Source organism: Anser brachyrhynchus (assembly GCF_964034855.1).
Source record: "Anser brachyrhynchus genome assembly, chromosome: 3".
Classification (NCBI taxonomy): Eukaryota; Metazoa; Chordata; class Aves; order Anseriformes; family Anatidae; genus Anser; species Anser brachyrhynchus.
In genome coordinates, this window is record NC_137696.1 from 56,774,350 (window position 1) to 56,792,851 (window position 18,502).

The 18,502-nt window shown below is 42.0% G+C and overlaps 1 protein-coding gene across 1 annotated transcript in view; it reads left to right on the forward strand.

Annotated features, from left to right (window-relative positions):
- Nucleotides 1-2,495: 2,495 nt before the first annotated feature.
- The window catches only part of TAB2 (TGF-beta activated kinase 1 (MAP3K7) binding protein 2), a 62,719-nt gene continuing 46,712 nt past the window's right edge, over nucleotides 2,496-18,502 (forward strand). The window contains exon 1 of the mRNA XM_080587996.1: nucleotides 2,496-2,932. The gene's annotated coding sequence lies outside the window, so the exon portion shown is untranslated. The remainder of the gene's footprint in view (nucleotides 2,933-18,502) is intronic.

The window sequence follows — 18,502 nt, forward strand, 5'->3', positions numbered from 1 at the left end:
TACTTCTTGTTACAGATACATAGGAAAATAGTTCTTTTCTGAATATCAGTATACAGAACAATTTTCTTAAATTTCTTTTCTAAACCTTGGGAAGGTGTTAAAAATGATTTCAAATTAGCTGCTATAGAGGAGAGAAGGGCAATTTTAGGAATAGGCTCAGACATAGGTGCAGTGTGAACAGAGCCTGGGAAGAGGAGGAAAAGAACCGAGCTGCTCGGTCCCATGTCCTGGCGCTTAAGCACTGCAGTAAATATTGCTGATGGAGCAGCGAGAGATGGGCTTTCACTTTCCTGTGGCAAATCCCTGTTTTAGCAACTGCAGGCAAAAAGAGTCAAATATTTAACTTGGTATTTAACTTAACAAAATAAACTCGGTTTCTAATGCACAAGATGTATTCTTTTAAGTATACTATCACATCTGTCTGAAAGGTCAGGTACTGCTTAGCGACATTTGAAACAGTTGTGCTGGAAGAGTTGAACAGCAGTGTGCTTGGGCAGATGACTTGGGTAGGTCATGAGTTGTCTACAGCACAGGTTGCAAAAGAAGAAGATTTAATTAATTCATCTGCACGATTACAGTGGGCCAACCCAGGTATGGCTCTCTGTGATCTGATGTTTCCATTGTGTCTTCTTTCTAGATGCCCCAATGCCCATTTTTGCAAGAGATTGTCTTCATTCCTGGCTTCTTTGGGAGAGATACTACTTTATTTACAACTAATATACAAATTCCAGCAGAGTCTCAGCCCTCTCTAACCTTGACTCAAGACAAGCTGGGTAATAAACTTCGGGCGCGTGCACTTCATGTGCCATACTGCTGATGTACAGAAGAACTGCAAACTTCTCTTTTGCAGCATATGAAAATGACTAATTCTTACTGGAATGTATAAACACGCCTATATTTCTATATTTTAGAGGGGGGAAAAAACTTCCTTTTTCCCCCTTTTTTTTCCCTCCCAACATAACGTCTCCCAACATAACATCTCACTATCAGGCATGTTGGTGTTGTGTTTTCTCTCTCCCTGCCTACTCCAAACAAAACTAGTCTCAGCTATTGCTTACTCTGTTTGACAATTTGAATGTCGTTCAGAAGGTTGGGTTTTTTTACAAGTTAGTACTTTCATTTGGAAAACATTTTTTAACCATTTCTGAAAATATCCATTGTTGTGATGTCAGAGAACTTCATTTCTTGTAACAGGACACTTAGCCTAAATTATGTCACAAATAATTTAATTCCTTCCTAATGTACGTTCGTTTTTTGTTAGCTTAGGTCATTTTATATCAAAGTGTCAATTGGCCAATCTCTCAGCTGATGTCCTGTGAAGAACCTAGAGCCCTCTCTCATTGCACCACTGTGAAGGATATTGCAACTTTTTAGGGTTTTAGAATGACTACAGCCTAGCAGTGTCATGGTTCCTTTCATATGCTGGAAGGCACTGGAAACCTCTGGTGCCTTTGAGAGTTAAGGTTGGGGGAAAAAAAAAAGTTTCTCTTAAATGGCTTCTGCACAGTACCACTGTTGTACAGTGAAATCTGAAAGTCATAGAGTCCTATAGTTTCTAGTCGTACAGTCGTATAGTCGTGTCTGAAAGCTGGGAGTCATAGAGTTTCATTCGGCTACCAGTGATGAAGATTCATTCTACAGCATTTCTGTTTCTAGCTGTACTTTGCAGACTAGGATTACGCAAGAACGAACGTACAGACTGTCCACTGCTAGGTCAGCACCTGCTAAGAGCAGTGAGGATGAACAGACCAAGGAAGCAGGAAGAAAGGAAATAAAGCAAGAGTGGAAGAGTCAGCAGTGTAACGTAACACTTCTCCACAAAAAAAAAAAAAAACGTGAACCGGGATGATTTTATAAACTCATCTAAAAGTTGTTTTAAGATGAAATATAAGGACTGACTTGAATGTCCCACTAAAATGAAGGATGCCTGTCTTTCTGTCAGCGGAGGGATTTGACCATTTTGAATTCTGCAAGAGGACCCATGGGGCCTGCTGCTCGAAGGCCAGTGGGGCTCCAGGCCAGGTCTGGGGTCCCTTCTGTGGGTGCTGGCGACCACTGAGCTGGGCACGGAAGGGGGCTTTGAGCAGGGCACGGAAGAGGGCTCTGCCAGCCTGCACGCAGACTCGCTCTTGCCGATCAGCGTTTCATAAAGAGGATTTTGGTGAGCGATGATGGGAGCAGTGATGTATAGGCACCCTCTATAAAGCGCGACGGTATTCAGAGACAGCACCAGTATTTCTGACAGAAAGCCCCTCCCAGAACAACTGCTTCGAGATACTGGGGTGTTCCGTGTGCCTGCGGTTTCTTTTCAACCCAGCTTTTGTCGGCACTGCGGGGCAAGAGGTGGAGAGGGGATGCGCCGGGACAGGGGCGGGCACCGCGCCGCACCCATGGGCCCCGCCCCCTCCCCCTTCCCTCCGTCCCCCATTGGCGCGCCCGCCCCCTCCCTCCTCCTCCTCCTCCTCCTCCCCCCGCTGCTCCCGCTCCCGTTAGCACCCGGGGCCGGCTCTCGCGATGCTGGGCGGCCGCCGCCATGTTGTGACACTATTTTGATTCGGAGCGCAGCAGCCGCGGGGGGAGGGGGGGCCGGGCCGGGCGCGACGCGGAGCCGCGGCGGTGCCAGCGGAGGACGGCAGCGGCGCCGCAGCCGCCCAGCACCCACCCAGCCACAGCCCGGCCGCCCCGCTTCTCCCGCCCGCCGCGGCAGCAGCACGGACCCCCCTTCTCTCCCTCCTCCTCCTCCTCCTCATCCTCCTCCTTCCCCCCCGGAGCGGGACGGCGGCGGCGGGAGGCTGCGGAGCGGCTCGGGGCGGCGGGGTCCCCCCTGCCGGGCGGCGGCGCTGGTGGCGGTAGTGGCGGCGGCGGCGGCGGAGGAGGAGGAGGCGGAGGAGGAGGAGGAGGAAGGAGGAGGAGGAGAAGCGGCAGCAGCAGGGTAAGGCTCACCCCGCCGAGGCGGGCCTGGCGGCGGCTGCTCCCCGGGCCGGGCTGCTCCGCTCCCATCCCGGGGCCTGGCGGAGGGGCGGGGGCGCTGCCCGGGGACGAGGGCAGGGGGAGGCCTCGGCGCGGCGGCGGGGAGCAGCCCCCGGGGCGGCGGCGGGAGGGGGAAGCTTCTTCGCCTCCTCCAGCGCTCCCAGCCCCAGCCCGGCCCCGCAGCCCGGCCCCGGTACCCGCCGGGGTCCGGCAGGTGACAGGTGTGCGGCCGCCGGGCGAGGCTCCGCCATTTGGGGCCGAGGTGCGGTCCCGGGCGGCCGGTGGCTTCCCGGCGGGGGCTGGCCGGCGTCGAGGCCATATATAGTATGTTTGGGGCGCCCGTTACCATTATTCGAGGCGGTTTGGGCGTTGGGAAGAAGGTCTTGAAACGGTGCTGATGAGAGGGGTTGGGAGGGCAGGAGATGGGCGTAGTCGGGGTTGGGTTTTTGTGTGTTTCTTTTTCAGTTTTGAACCCCTGAGAGACCTGGGAACGCTGTGGAGAGGTGTGTAGTACTTTGTCTCATTCATTGAAAGGCTTGCGTTGAAGGTCTGAATGCCCGGTCCCCTGAGCTGCTGCAAGGCCTTCAGCGCAGGGGCCTCGTGTGCTTTGTCCTGTACTTGGTAGCACAGCAGTCCCTGGTCTGTGCCCGAGACCTGTAGGTACTTCCATACTAGTGGCAGTAAGTACAGGCTTTCAAAAAAAAAAAAAGTAATCCCAAAAAACACTTCTTTGCAAGGAGTAGGTTTCAGGTGTGCTTTTCTTGTCACCTTTAGTTTAAGGTATTGATACAGGTTGAAATTCAGAAACTACTTTTTTCATCTATAGAGTGCTGAAGATGGCATTGCACATAATTTTCAGTACTCTGACTTATATAGGTATTGGGAAAATAATCGCTAAGTCTTTCTCTTCAACTGCTGAAATTGTTTTCCATTATAATAACCATAGACGCTAAAATTGTACTGGGTGTGCACTACTGTAAGGCGGGTTAGCAGCTCTGTGGCAGTAGCATGGCCATGATTGGCCATGGTTTGCTGAAATCAAGAATAATTTTCAGTTTAGCCAGTGATTTACCAGATAGCTAGGCATTTGCATTTCATCTAAATATTTCAATTTTGTTCTTTATCTGTATTGTTGTAATTAGGTTTGTCAAAACTCACAGTTCTTATCTTGTATATGTCTCTTGGCAAGAGGGAAGTTCCCCTGACAGATTAGGAGACCTATATGTCATCAGCTTCAGTAAGTTCTGCCCTCAATTTAAAAGAAAGCTTCAGTCACTTCTGAGGTCAATGAAGTTACTCATCTATTGGACTTATAGAGGCTCATTTGCACATTGTGCGTTGACTTGCGCTGTAGCAGAAGGATCACTGAGCTGGCTGTCAGTTTCTTTTAAGAACTGGGAGGACCTGGGTCATTGCTCCTCTTGCTGCTTTGCAGGAGAGCCTGCAGAGGGGAGTGGGTGGAGCTGTTGGAGGAGGTGTTGCGACTGAGAGATATTTGATAAAGCGTCCTCCATACCATTATCTGTGTGGGCAGTGCCGTCTTCTTGATATGCTGCCCTCGCGCATACCAGCTCTCAAAATCTTTGTGAAATGTAAACCATTTTCATCTAAACATCAAGAGAAGTCAATGGGTTCTTCCTTTAAATTTGTTGGTATGAAAAGAGATTTCTTGAAAATGGGCACTCTTCCTATGATGGTGTCCTGGTAGAACCTTCTCATCCAGTGACACGATGAAAGAAAGCAGTAGTTTTTCTCACCATTGCGTTGCTTTGAAGGCTGAGGTTGTGTTGTTTCATAATGGTCTTTAGTTTTATGAATAACCGGTATGCTTTTTAAGCATTGTAGAATTAAACCTGTCATCTGTTGAAGAGATTATTTTCAGCAAACTTATATTTTTTTTGCTAGGGAGCTTAAAGTGCTTTTGGCAAACTTTCTTTGAGAGTAAGTACTTTGAAACATAAAACTAGCTTGCTCTTCATCCTATTGCAAGTTCCTCCCTCTTACTGAGATCTTCTTGGTTGGAAACAGTGGAAGAAATAAGTTGGTCAGATATGACCTCGAGTTTATGAAGTGACTGTAAATTTAGGACTGAGGGATCAGGCTGATCTTTTCTGAACTGTTGCAAGCGGAATGCCGAATGATGTTGCTGTTGGTGCTTTTACAGGAAATAGAACAAAAATTCCAGTGATTCAGAACTGGATTTTTAAAGCTATACTCAAAACTCAAATATTTAAATGATTGAAGCAAAAGTTAACTTTTTTCCACTAATGTGTACAATGACTTGAGTTTTGCATTTTTGTTCCTCCTCAATTGCGTAGTAGGTTATCTGAACTCTAAAAGTATATACTTTGTATTTCAAACAGGAAAAATGCTGGTGGATGCTCTAAAACATCTGGAACCATGATCAGCAAACTGATCTTGATTGGATTCCACATACATAAATGCAGCTGGGAGAGCGAGAAAGCTGTCGGTTTCACAGTTGGATAAAAATTTTTGATAAACTGTTAATTGCAGTTAGAGGTTACAGTATAATGGTCGTTTCAGTTTCACCTTCTCTTAAAAATGCCTACCAGAAAAATCACTGTGACAATATTAATGCTGTCCCTGACACAAGGCTTTTTAGACCATTTTTGTATGATTATAGTAAAATGAAGAATTTATTTTATTGAACTGATCAGCAAGCTCAACGTATTCCAGAGAGTATACAGATGATCACCGCGTTCTTTCTAGCTTTGTGTTACACTGCCATTGGATTTTGGTGTTCTTCAGTTAGTAATCTGGTTCTAGTGAAGCCAAGTGGAATAGTTGCACATAATTAAGGTTGAGAGTTTGGTGTTGTGTGTATGTGATATCCTGATATAATTGGAGAACATTGGTTGTTGAATGAAAGGCATCACTAAAGATGATCTTGCTGTCATAGGTGCAGCCAAGGTGGAGTTAAATAGTTATTCTCTTCAGAATGTCTTAGGTATATTTTGGTGGCAAGAAGTTGAGCATTACCTATGGTAGTGTGCTGAATAGTTTTGTTCAATATCTGGCCACAGAACTTCAGTTTAAAAAAAAAAAAAAAAGATTTTTTGTTAAAAATAAAGCATTTTGCTAAGAATATAATACATGTATAATCAAATTTTGTGGCAGTATGGAAAATGCATAGCTCATTACTATACTGAACAGAGATGAAGATCAAATTTCACTGTGTTTAATGATGAGTGGTTTAAAACTCATTCAGATCCTGGTTGTACTATGAGCGGAATCTAGTTTTTCCTTTATTTAATTGTTAGCGTTTCAGAAGGGATGTAAACTTGTGCTCCCTTTGATATTTAGAAAAGTGTTGACTTAGCAATGTGAAATGGTTTTAAAAATAAAAAAATAGCATATCTGAAGGTTGCATATACTTTTTTAAAAACATTTTTAAGAAGTGTACACCCATTAGTCATGATATGGTTAGGCTTGCTAGAATTTCCAAAAAGAAAAAAAACAAAGCTATGAGATACTTATGATTTTCTTAAGTTAGTATTTGGGTGTTGTTTAAGTATTTAAGCTTGTGTCAGATCTAATGAAATCTGGTGTTATCTGCATGCTGACTGCTCGGCATGCTGGCGCTGCTGGCAGAGAAGGCAAATTTCCGCCTGCTTTTCCCCCTCATTGAAGGCTCTGATTTGAGGTTCTTTTCTCTGCATAGCTGTCAGTCTTCACAAAACTTGCAGAGACCTTTTTTTAATCTTTGAGACTTTTACACTGCCTTGAAAACATCTTTGAAATGGTCAAAGGATGCAAATGGTTATTAAAAGGAACATGTAAATGCAGTTTAAGAAACCTTAATTATACATAGTAGAAAATAATTTTTGGAACTTGGAAATTCAGAATCAACTGATCTCATGTGGATAAGATGCTGAGATGAATATATTTTCTGCACAACTTTTTTAAAGAAATAGAGTTACCTTTGAAGAGGTTGGACTTCAGTTTTGTTCACAGGTTTTTACATGCGGACCTAAAAATTGAATAGAATTGGTGTTTTTGAGGATTGTCTGAAATGTTAAAGTGTTGCTTCAGACAGGTCTCTGACACCTTGGTCTTCTGTTTGTGTAGCGTATTTCCATCTTTAATTTGCCTTTCTGAAGACACAATCTCGAGCAATTATGTTTTCTTTAATCCCGTGCCTTAGTAAATTTTGAGCTCATCGTCTAACTTCATCAAAGACACAATTAGCCAAGAGGCAAGGTCTCAGAGATTTTGCATTTTAATATTATTTAACAAGTTTTCCTAAAATGGATGGCTTCACTGAGTACAGGATCTCTTCGGGGGAAAGTCGTGCATGAGCGTAGCGCTTACCTGTGTTGAGCGTGCCGGTTGGCCAACCAACAGTTGTCTTTGGGGTAAGACCTAGATATGACGGGCACTACTCCTCTTCTCAGCCGGTAGTCAGAGGGCAGGAGAGGTTAGGTACGTTGTGGGTAGTGCTTGGAAGAGGGGGCAGGATAAAGGGCATCTGGGATAGAGGTGGAAGGCGATTCCTTGGAACTTGGGAGCACGGTTGGAGCAGCGCATACCTGTGGGAAATGAGGCTGTGCTAGCTCTGCAGCTCGTGGGACAGTTCCTCGGAGAGCAGCAGGTGCCAGTTTCGGTTTACTAAATAAAATTCATGCTACAAAGGATTCTTAAGAAGATGAAGACTGAAGGGGGAGAAAAGGTGCGGTACGTAGGGTAGCTAGGTGGACTGCCATGCTGCTGAGGTGGTGGTGTTGCAGTGATAAAAACGCTGAGGGTGAGGTGCCTGTTGGGTGTTTGGTGGTGCCGTTGCTTCCACACGTGAAACCTTTTCTGTGCCCGCGTGTCTGGCTCACTGCAGGGCTGTGCTTACGCCTATTCCGGCACGGAGCAGCACGGGGCAAGAATGTGCATGAGGGAGCAGTTGCTTCAGCTGCATAAGAAATACATGTTACTCTCAAAATACTTTATAGCAAAAGCGTTATTTCATTGTTACATCTGTTTTCAAAGTTTGAATGACCTGACTAGCTGCCTCATGTTAGTGTAATCCAGTCACACCTATGTGGGCTGTTGCATGCAGCGGCGTAGTTAATGTGCTCCCAGGTCTAATAGGTTCATCTGTGAAGATGAGCCACGGTAGCATCAAACTGTTTTAATGTCTGAAATAATTTACTTGTTATTACAGTTCCAAGTGAAGATTTTGATCTAGTTCATTGAATCTTAAAATAAGTATTTATCTGGTAGGCGTCTGTTGTACAAACGATGCTAGCCAAAATGGAAGAGAACTCACTGGCAGGCAGGTGAAACACACTTAACAGCAAACTTTCAATCCTGTTTGCTCCAACGTATGTTCTTTAATTATTGGGCAAGAAGAGGCTTAGCTGTTTTCATCGGTGACTGGTACAAAGATCAAGTGTAAATATATGTCCAATGAGTAATTGTTAGGAAAATTCCTGAAAGCTGTCAAACTTAGGGCTTTAGAATGCATTTTTTTGTTGTATTGTTAAACAAAATAATAATAATAATTTGTTGATCACTGTGTTTTCAGAATGTTTTACTTTTTCAGCAGTGTAACTGGAAAAAAATTCCATGGGCTTCAAAACCTAACCACCACACCAGACATTGTCCTTGTTACTGATCTGATGTTTCTGATGTTTCAGAAACTATAAGTAAAGTGTACATCCAGATAAATCATCTATTTTCCTAAAGCTATTTAGGAAAAAAAAAAGGGGGGGGGGCTTCTACTTTATACTGAAGGTTAGAAATACAGAAAATACTTTTCCTGCACAAGTCCTAAGTCTGATTTCCTCAGGTGGAAAAAATTATGAACAGTTTCACCTTTATAGGAAAAAAAGATCCACACTTCAAAGAAATGAAGTTGTATAGTGTGGCATGTAATTGCATCTTTTGTCAATTCAGGTTGTCTTCAAACCCTTCAGAAAGACTGTACTCTTGCTGTGCTAGGTGTTTATTTTTACAGTCCCGTGCTGTCCTCGCAACATTCTATTTTTTTCTTGACTTTTTAAAAATCTGTCTATGCAGATATAGATTTTGCAGAATACAGAATTTATCTCCTCTAACCACCTTTTTATTGCCATCCTTTCATAATTGTAGGTGACCCAGAAAAGAGTAGATCTGTTTGTTCGTATCCTTTCTTCGCTCTCCCTTTCCCTTTGCAAACACATGGTATATAGGTCACAATTCAGTTGTTAGTGCCCTCTTGTTTATGTTTGTTTTTACTACTTCGGCATTTTTTCCTTACCTGTTCTAACCGTTCTTCTCGGAAACTAGTCTTCCTTCTTAAGAAAACAGTGCAGCACTTGTCATTCCCTTTTCAATTCTGTTTCCTCTTCAGAGTATCTGTTGCTGTTTGCCCTTGCTCTGGTCAGGCTTTCCTGAGAGACAAAGAAAGTGTCATGAGCTCTGTGCTTGGATTTCTTTCAATTCATTCATCTGCTTCAAATTGCTACTTTCCCTTTGTTGGACAAAACATTTTTTTTGAAAGGGAATGGTAGGTTACTTTTGTCAGAGCCTTCTTTAATCTAACAGGTTTAAGCCGGTCATGAACAACAGTGGGAATCTCCATGAGCTCAGCAAAAGCGAGCTTAAAAGGCATTTTAGGTTGATAAGTACTAGTTGAATGGATATAATGAAAGGTGCTCATTCTGGAAGCAGTGTGTTCGCGTTTGCTTATGAAAAAGCTGCTTCATTTTTTTAAAAAAATGGTGCCTTGTTCTCCCTTTTTTTTTAAAAAAAAGTATATTTGTCAGGTCTGTGGTAAATGAGTGGTTTTCTTATTTTTATTTTTTTGGTCTGAGACTGTGTAGTTTAAACTCTTTTGCTGGAATAATTGCCAATACTAGATTATTGTATTTTATTTATGCTTTGGTATTGGCTAAAGAACTTGACTTGGATTAGGCTCTATTGTGCAGAGCACTGTATAAATATTTATTAAGTCAGTCCCAGAAGAGTTTGCAGTCCCATGAATAATAAAATGTTTACTAAGATACATATATTGGATTAGACAAAGACGTTTAGCAAAGTGTTCATGTTAGCTTTGATTTGTTACATGCCTATTGTTAGTTTTTCAGTGATTTTAAGCAGTGCCTATCTTAAAGGAAAAAAAAAGTTAAAATTGCCTGCATGCTGCAGCATTGTCTTCAATAGCAGTAATTCATTTAGCTGCTTTGACACAAGACTTTTAAGATTTGTCTGAATGATTCATGCAAAAGTTATGAAATTACTTAAGTCGGAACTTCACCAGCCTGTGTTTGGCGGTGGCTGCTTAGGGCAGAGGTAGGTGTATCAGAGCTGGGAATGCTGCTCCAGTTGTGACAGTGGCTTGCGTTTGTGATACTGCACTGAGGGATCCAGTCAGAATGAGAAAACTTTTGTTAAATGGGTTGAATACAAGTAGAAATTTGACAACTAACAAATTTTTAAGCAATGTAACTTACGCTGTATTTGAGTCAGGACTTAACGTGAAAGTATGTATGAAAGGGGTTGATAAAGAATTACTTCCAGCTCTTCTACAAGAAGTACGTTTCCATCTTCCTTTCCCAGCCCTAAAGAAGTATATTACTTCTGGGGTTCCTCTTCCACAGTATCTGGTGAAAGATTAAAAAAATAAACTGTAAGCAGCAGGAGAGCAACTGTCCTTTGGATTGGGGAATTTTCTGTTTTCTCCAGCCTCTTGTTTCAAGCAGGTAATGTGTTGAGCAGCATGGTTCAGAGAAAATACCCATTATTTGTTTCTTTTTCCTCTACAAAGGGTTGAAAACCCCTGTGGTTTCCAGGCTGAAGGGAAAATATCAGTTCTCCCAGTAGTGCTTTCATACACATACTGCAGAGGGGAAAAATATCAATATGCTAATGTATTATCTTCATGCTTTTGGTGAAAATAGGTCTTGTCGAGGCTGTGAACAATACCAACGTATTTGCATTATTTTTGATGCATGCAAGTATGAGATCCTTCCATAATGCAGGTGTATGTTTGCAGAGATTGCCAGTGCAGTGCAGTTATACAGGCAAAATGGTGGTAGAACCCCCTTCACTGGGGGGAGTAGTCTTACTGATGTGAAATATGGCTTTCCTGCCCCCACGGGGTGCTCTAACTCTTGTCAGTATTTCTATGTAAATGAGTACTCTTAAGGTATACATAAAGGTGCCCTTGAAGTAGCACTTTTAAAGAAAGAAAAATGTAAAAATGCAAATGGTGGTGAGCATCTGGGCCGGTCTGATAGTTTGCTGTGGCTGAGAGGTGAAAACTTCTTTCCCTGGCACAAGTGGCCGGTCTTCGGTATCGGTTTCAGCAGTCTGTGAGCCAGGTCAGCCTATGAATAAGGAGTTAGAAAATGAACGAGAAAAAGTGGATTGCTATTCACCTTTCTTAGGTGGTCTCGTGGAAGGAGACTTCCTCCTTGGTGCTGGAGAGCCGCTAGATCAGTTCAGCAGTGTCCTGTAACTTCATGCTGAGGGTGGTGTTTGTCGCGTCAGCAGTTCTAGCATATGGATTTGCTGTCCTTTCCCCATAGTTCACTGATGTGGTTTGTAGTTTGATCCCACAAATAACTTTTTCTGCACAGCTGAGGCAAGGAGGAAGGGATAAAGAGTTCTTTAAGCTTGTGTTGCTGATGAAGAAAGCCTCTCATGAAGCTGCAGTCCTAAGAGTGGTGATAGCCAAGCAGTAAGGTCAGTTCAAGAAGTCACCTCTGCCAGCCTGCGGCCATGCTGGTGTTTACATGCTCCCTAACAGAATCACAGAAATAATGCAGATTAAAAGCTAGCCATTGGAAAAAGTGGGACAGGAACTGCTTGAACTGACTTCACCAACAGAACGGGCATGTGGGTTCTGACAGTGAGATCTTCACCAGCGGCCTGCGTGGGTGACAGATGGTAGCAGTAATTTTTTTTCGCGTTATCTGGAGGTAATCAAAGAATCTCAAATGCTTTAAACAGGCATGTTTTAATTAGCTTTGAGTGGTGGTGCCTATAAGAATCATAGCAGTCTTTCTTAGTAAGATTGGCTGGCTTTTTCTAAAGCATTTAGTCTGGAAATGTTGCAGCCTGGTGTTGCAGCGTAGTAGGATGTACAGGTCCCGTTGAAGCTGGTGAAAGCATGGCAAATGGCTAAGCCTAACTGCAGTGAGGTATGGAGGGAAAGAAGGATGGAGAGTCACTTAGAAAAGAGATGCGATGTTGTTGACACTTGAGGAAAGACCTGGTTAAAATGGGATAGCAAAACAGATGGTTTGTAAATATAGTCCTGTTTCACCAGCATACTACAGAGGAGTCTTGTTTGAGTTAGAGCCTTCTGTAATCTCTAATGGTTATGAGAGGAAACTGGTGAACCTATTAAATTACAGTCTGCTATTCAGCTGTACTAGTGAATGTAAAACCTCAGTTGAAGATCAGTAAATTAAAATCAGTGTGTAGGTGTTCTCTTCCTTTAAGTTGCAGGTTTTGGGTGGACTGTGGAACATCATAGGGTAGTTACCAATATGGCCTGTGTGTTCAGATTTCGGGCTGGCAGATACTAAACAACTTTTTGAAGCTACAGTTTAATGTAAATGTCCACCTGCATACAAAATGCTGTACGAACCACAAGTATTTAAGCCTTATTTAGGTGCTGAAGTTTGCCATCACCTCTTTGTTGTTTGATTTTTATTATTTTGCTTTTGATTAAATTTTTGTTGTGGACTTGAGTTTCAAGTAAATTCCCAGTGACGGAGAGTATCTGAAAGTCCAAGTACCACCTAATGGTGTTAGCAGAGTTGATGGAGCTACAGGCTTCCTTCCTGTTGAAACTGGCCAAAAGACCAGGCCAAACTGTAGCTTGTGTTTCTGCAGTGCGGAGCCAATGGCAGCTCTGCGGAATGTTTTTTCCACTCCCCATCAATGAGCAGGGAGCTTCTTGCCAACGCAAATGAGATCTTGAGACCTGCAGCCTGACTCAACATAATACAGTTCATGCTGGAAAAGAATGCTTCAGCTTAAAAAAAAAAAGTCAGTGTTACACTAGCATGAGATTTTTTAATTAAAAAAAAAAAACCTCTGGTTTGGAGTTTTTAGGAGTATTACAGCAAAATAGTATTTCAGCTCTGTATGTGTGACTTCAAGCTGTTGCCTGTGTGTGATAAGGGCAAGTCATCACCTTACGCTGTCATGTCAGTGAATGTTGCAGAATGTGTGCAGTGGCTTCTCAGGCTGTCAAAATTCACTGGTTTCAGAAGCATGTTCTCATTTCACATCTCATCGTTGCACCTAGTGTTCCTGACTTTTTAGTTTTATTTTCTGATGTAAATGCATCGACTCGCATAGGTTTGAAATTGATTTAGTAGGAGCCTGGCAGCATGGCTTTGTGCACCTTCTGAATTCAAGAATTTGTTGTCGCTGCCTCATTTCTGAATCTGTAACTGTATGTAATTAGAAGGAATAATACTTATCTTGCTATTCATCTATGGGGAAAAAATGCACTTTTATCACAAAATTAAAGTTCAAAGGTTTTCTTCATACCTTTCTTCTTGCCAGCTCTTGTGGAAAGTCCACATCTGTGTTTCTAAATTATCCCTGCCTGTAGCCCACAGCTTAGTATTTTTGCAGGACAAACATTAGAAAATTGGAATGGGTGAAAAATTGAATTCTTCTCAAATACAAAGCTAAGTATAATAGTAACAAATCGTTTACCACTCTGTCTGCGTTTGTCAATCTCATCTTTCAAAAGTTGGTCTACCTCTATTAGCAGGCTTCTTATCTTTGTTACAAATGAAATAAATGTATTATTGCTTTTGTGTTGTGAATAGCTATCCATACAGCCTTAGTTCTTTCCCCCATGCAGTTGTTTAATATATCTTTATAAAATGGGATCTTGGCGCTCTAGTTTCCTGAAAACACCTGGTATCTGATTGGATCTGTGGTCAGAAGAATGCACTTAGGCACTGCAGCTTAATAGATAGGAAGTTCTTACTTGTATGCGCTTTGATATTTTCAGTGTTTAACTCGGTTGTAAAGAGATGTAGCTAATTTCTTGGTTAAGGGCTGCACAGTGGTATATCTAGAAAACACAAACATCAAATCTGAGTGGGAGAATAAGTGGTTAATAAAGGGAGTGGGAAATTCACTTTCAGAATTCTTGACAAGTTAATAACATAACACTTCAATAATCTGTTAAACATGATTTTTTTCCACTTTTGGCAGATGTTACTATGTACAAAAATTGTTTCTATAATTAAAAACGTTGGTTAGATTTCATAGTTTAATAGTACATGTTTGTCAGTTTCAGGAAGCAGCTCTTCTTTTATTTTTGCTGCTAGATGATAGTGTAATCTTGATTTTTGGCTTCCTAAATAATGGTTTATCTCTGTGCTTTCCCTCAGCCCCATGTCCCCTGTTTTGGTTTGTGGGTTTTTTCAGTCGTTTGGTGTTTTATCTTTTTTTGTTGAGGGGTAATCTTTAAATCTTGCCTCTGCAGGAGTTTTTCTTCACATGCGGCATGACAAAGTGGAGGACCTTAAAAGGTTAGAAGCTCTTTTCTTGCCCTGCACCGAGGCATCTTTTTTATTCTTTCTTCTATTACTTACCGTCCTTTTTCAGAGCAGGATATTTTCATCTATTTTCCTTGTTGGTCTGTGTCTGGTGTCAGGACCTTTTGTGAGTAGGTGCTGTTGAAGGTAGAAAAAGGTGGAAGATGGGTTAATTTGTAAAAGGATTGGTGGCCGTATGTTAAATTGTAGCAGCAGGAACCTATTGTGCCTATTGGGAGGCCTCGAATACTGGAGGCATTTCTGCTCTTCCTAACATACATTTCCTCATCCCTTGTTAATCTCCCCTTCCCAAATCCTGTATGCAATGAGGTACAGAAAAAAAATCATTGTTGTTAGTCCCTTACATAGCAGGAAGCACAGTGATCACATCTTTCTTTTAGAGATGCTTTGAGAAAAAGTGGCATCTTTCTCTTCTTTGAAGAAAGTTTGTAGTGAGGCATGGGAAATGCTTGGGGCAGAGGGTCTAGTTTTAAAGTGAGGTATTATCAGTTCCTGGGTAGGAGATCTGTATTTTATTCTCTAAAGAAGGTAAATCTGGAAAAATAAGTGGGAGCTAGAGGTACAACTGTTTGGAGATGTCTGTTGCCTTTACCTTTTTGCGTGTAAAATATGCTCCCTGAAGAAATGCAACAGGAAAGATTAGTTCTGTTGGCACAGACATGATTATTTCTATTTGACGTTTCCTTGCTAGTGACTGTTATCTCATCTTGTATAAGATTGGGTTTTGTTTTTTCTGTTGTTGTTGTTCCCTGTGCGCTGCCCCCCCCCCCCCCCCCCCCCCCCATGTTAATGGGGTTTTGATAGTTTTTGACCAACTACTAAGAAATTGGCAGAAAATAAGTGGAAAGTAGAAGCTTCCTCCGAAGTGGTGCAGTGGGGACCTTGGTTTTGTCCTTCTATGTGTTAGCTTGGGAGCTAACAGAGGAAAAAGTGAAAACAATTTGCAGTTTTGATGACCACCTTTCTGTCCTTCTCTCCCCTTGTCCCTGGCAGCTGTTCTGTGAAAGAAGTCTTCTGCTACCCGAGGACCTGCTGCCAGTGTAGTTGTGCAGGTGAAGCTGGCCGTGCATAAATACAGCTTGAGCTCTGTTAGCCCAGAGCTGCGGCAGCCTGGATGTAGGCCTTTTCCTGGTATAAGCTCCCTTCCTACCCAAGGGCTTTAATTCCTCTCCTAGAGAAGAGGAGAGATGGAAAAGCGGACCCGTCTGTCTGTACTTTTCTTTGTGGTACCGTGTTTAATAGCTGAAGAGCTTTCTTCCCTACCACTTGGAGCTTCCCTCTTGAGGGTGTCATGCCAGTCTTCGTGAGGCTTCTCCACCTGCTTCTGCTTTCTGTGCTGTCTTTTAACACAGTAGTTAAGACACAGCCAGTCCTGTGTAGCTGTACTAGATGTCTTACTTCCTAAATGCTTGTTCTAGTGGTAAGGCAATGTAAAATCAGAGAAGTCTCTTCTAGTGTTGAATACAACACTATACAATGCTTACAGAGGGCTTTTTCTCCCTCCTCCAAGATTACCCTTAGGAAAACCAAAGGGTGTGATTTATAAATCCGAGTTGGCTCAGCCCCTTTCCCTGTGTTGGCACTGGCATTTGTCTGACTCAAAGCTAATCTAGCAGAAAATTAACCCTACTTTTTTTTTCCCCTCTGGTTTTGCTCACTGAACTGGCTTGCTGCTGGATCAGATGCATGCCAGCATTGGCTCAGATCACAGGAGGGAGAGGGGATATGCTTGCTTGAGAGCAGGGGGAATGACAGTAGCAATACTGAGTTGTTTTGGAGCTATGTTCTCAGGAGTGGCTGGAGTATCTAGCCTTCCTGTCACTGAAACATCACGAGAAAATGGTGGATTAGTCAGGGACTTGGCTTGTTTATTAAGATGCAGAAAGTAATTTGCTGAAGTCTGGCTTTCAATAAGTTTCTACGCAAATGCTGGATTTCCAAGTGACAGTTCTCCCATCAACTAAAGAAATGATTTAGTTTTGTAAAGAGGGAAAAAGAAAATGGAGAAGAAAACATTCAACCAACCATAGCAGCCCGGAAGTAAAAATGTGTTTGTGAGGTTATCCTTTGTACTCCTTGACCGGGAGAGAAAGGTGTAAGGGGTTGTTGGGAAAAGAAACCTCCAAGTTCGTGGAAGAAACCAAGATGATGCTCAAGGTGGGTCTCTAGGGTCGATGAGAAGGGAGCAGAAGTTGCTTAGTTATCTGATTCCATGCCCACTGGCACAGTTGCTTCAGACCTTTCCTTCTGCATGTGTCTATTTCCATGGGAAACAGGGCATGGGACGTTCTTGTTGATACCAAAGCGTCCTACAATGATCATACGTTTTACTCTTCTTACTATTCAGCAGTGATAAATGATACTGTCATTTATTACGAAAGGTGGAAGTGTTTTGAAAATGTACTTACAAGCAGTGGGTGGATTTTTTTTCCTTGCTCATTAGCCGCCTCCTGCCTACCCACCTCTCAGCTGATCAAATCACTATGGAAAGGGAGGTAACTGTGAGAGACTTCACCACTGTGGAGCCTGCAGGACAAGGTATCGCTGGTCATGCCTGAAGAGAGTGAGAGAATTGTTTAGATACTGCCTGGAAGCCTATAAGTCTAACAAGGTAATGTCAAGCATTTTTCTGTAGTAATGGCAGTCTTTTTTTTTTCTCAGGAAAGTATGGGTAAAATAAAGGACAGCAAAGCACAAAACTGAAGATGTGTTCTATTATTAGATATAATGTAATAATGAAACGTAAGATTAAGAGTTACTAATAGTTAAGCCCAAAGATCTAAGTCTGCTGTTCTGAAAATATGATGTCTTTGAGTAAATGCATGAAAATTTTCTCCAAATGCTTAAAATAACCAAGAATGTTTGCTCTCGTTAGAGCAATTCTGCTTTCACTTAACTGTAATAAGAGAAACTTAGAACTGATTACTTTAGCTAGTCATCCTTAAACTTTAAAAAACACTTCCTATCTTAAGAAAAAAAACACTTTACGTTTTTAAAAGAAATATTTTTCACTGATTTCTGCTCTTCTGTTTGATAGGGCATTAGTCTGTAATATAATTATTTTGTACAGCATACTTTAATAGATATGTGAAACACTTTATACTGACAATGTTTATTTTCTATTTTGAAGAAATGGTGTTTTCTGTGATGGAGCATTTTAACTGAAGCTCTTTTCAAGTAGTAAGAAATATGCTGCTTGTGAAAGGTGTGAAGGAAGGAGAGTGCTTTCCTTGAAAAGCTGGAGATCCTAATTTCGAGCCCAGAGCAAATGAGTTTTTGCTCTAGGTTTGAACTGCTCGTTAAATTTCTTCTTTAAGAAATTAGATTCAGATCTCATGACAGTTCTGAATCCAGGTTCTTCCTTCATTTTTTAAATGGGGGAAAGGAATTGGTTTTTTATCATCAATATCTTTTTAAAAAAGAAGCATAGGATTACAGATGTTTGTAAGAGAGAACTTTTTAAATTTCTTCCCTTTATCTTTAGCAGTTAGGGGCAGTGATGCTCTAAGTATCTGTGTTCTGTTAAGGGATTGTGATGGTAGTTTTCAGATATTTCCTATATAATTAGATAAATATGTTGATAACAAATTATTTGGTTGTTCCATACATGTTTGTTTTTACCTTTAATGTCATGCATGTCGAACAGATACCTGCTTTTGTTGGTATTTGAGCAAATGGCAAGTAGGGACAGCAGGCTTTGTGACTGGGGGTGCTGGGAAGGTCTTCTCTGATAATCTGTTCTGAGCTCTGGCCTCTTCTTTTCTCAGTTATGATCATGTTCACTTTTTTTTTTAGTTTTCTTTTTGTATCTCAGTCACCTCTTTCCTGAGCTGAGAGAATAAAATGTAGTATGTTGTAGGCTGCTGGAATTAAAGTACGAGAGACCGGGTTTTGGGTCTTAAAGTCGTTATGATGTCTTATGTTTTGATGTAGATAAGAGTTTTAGCAGAGAAGCCAGTAAAATTATCTTTCAAGAGCAGATGCAGTTTCCAAGGAGAACT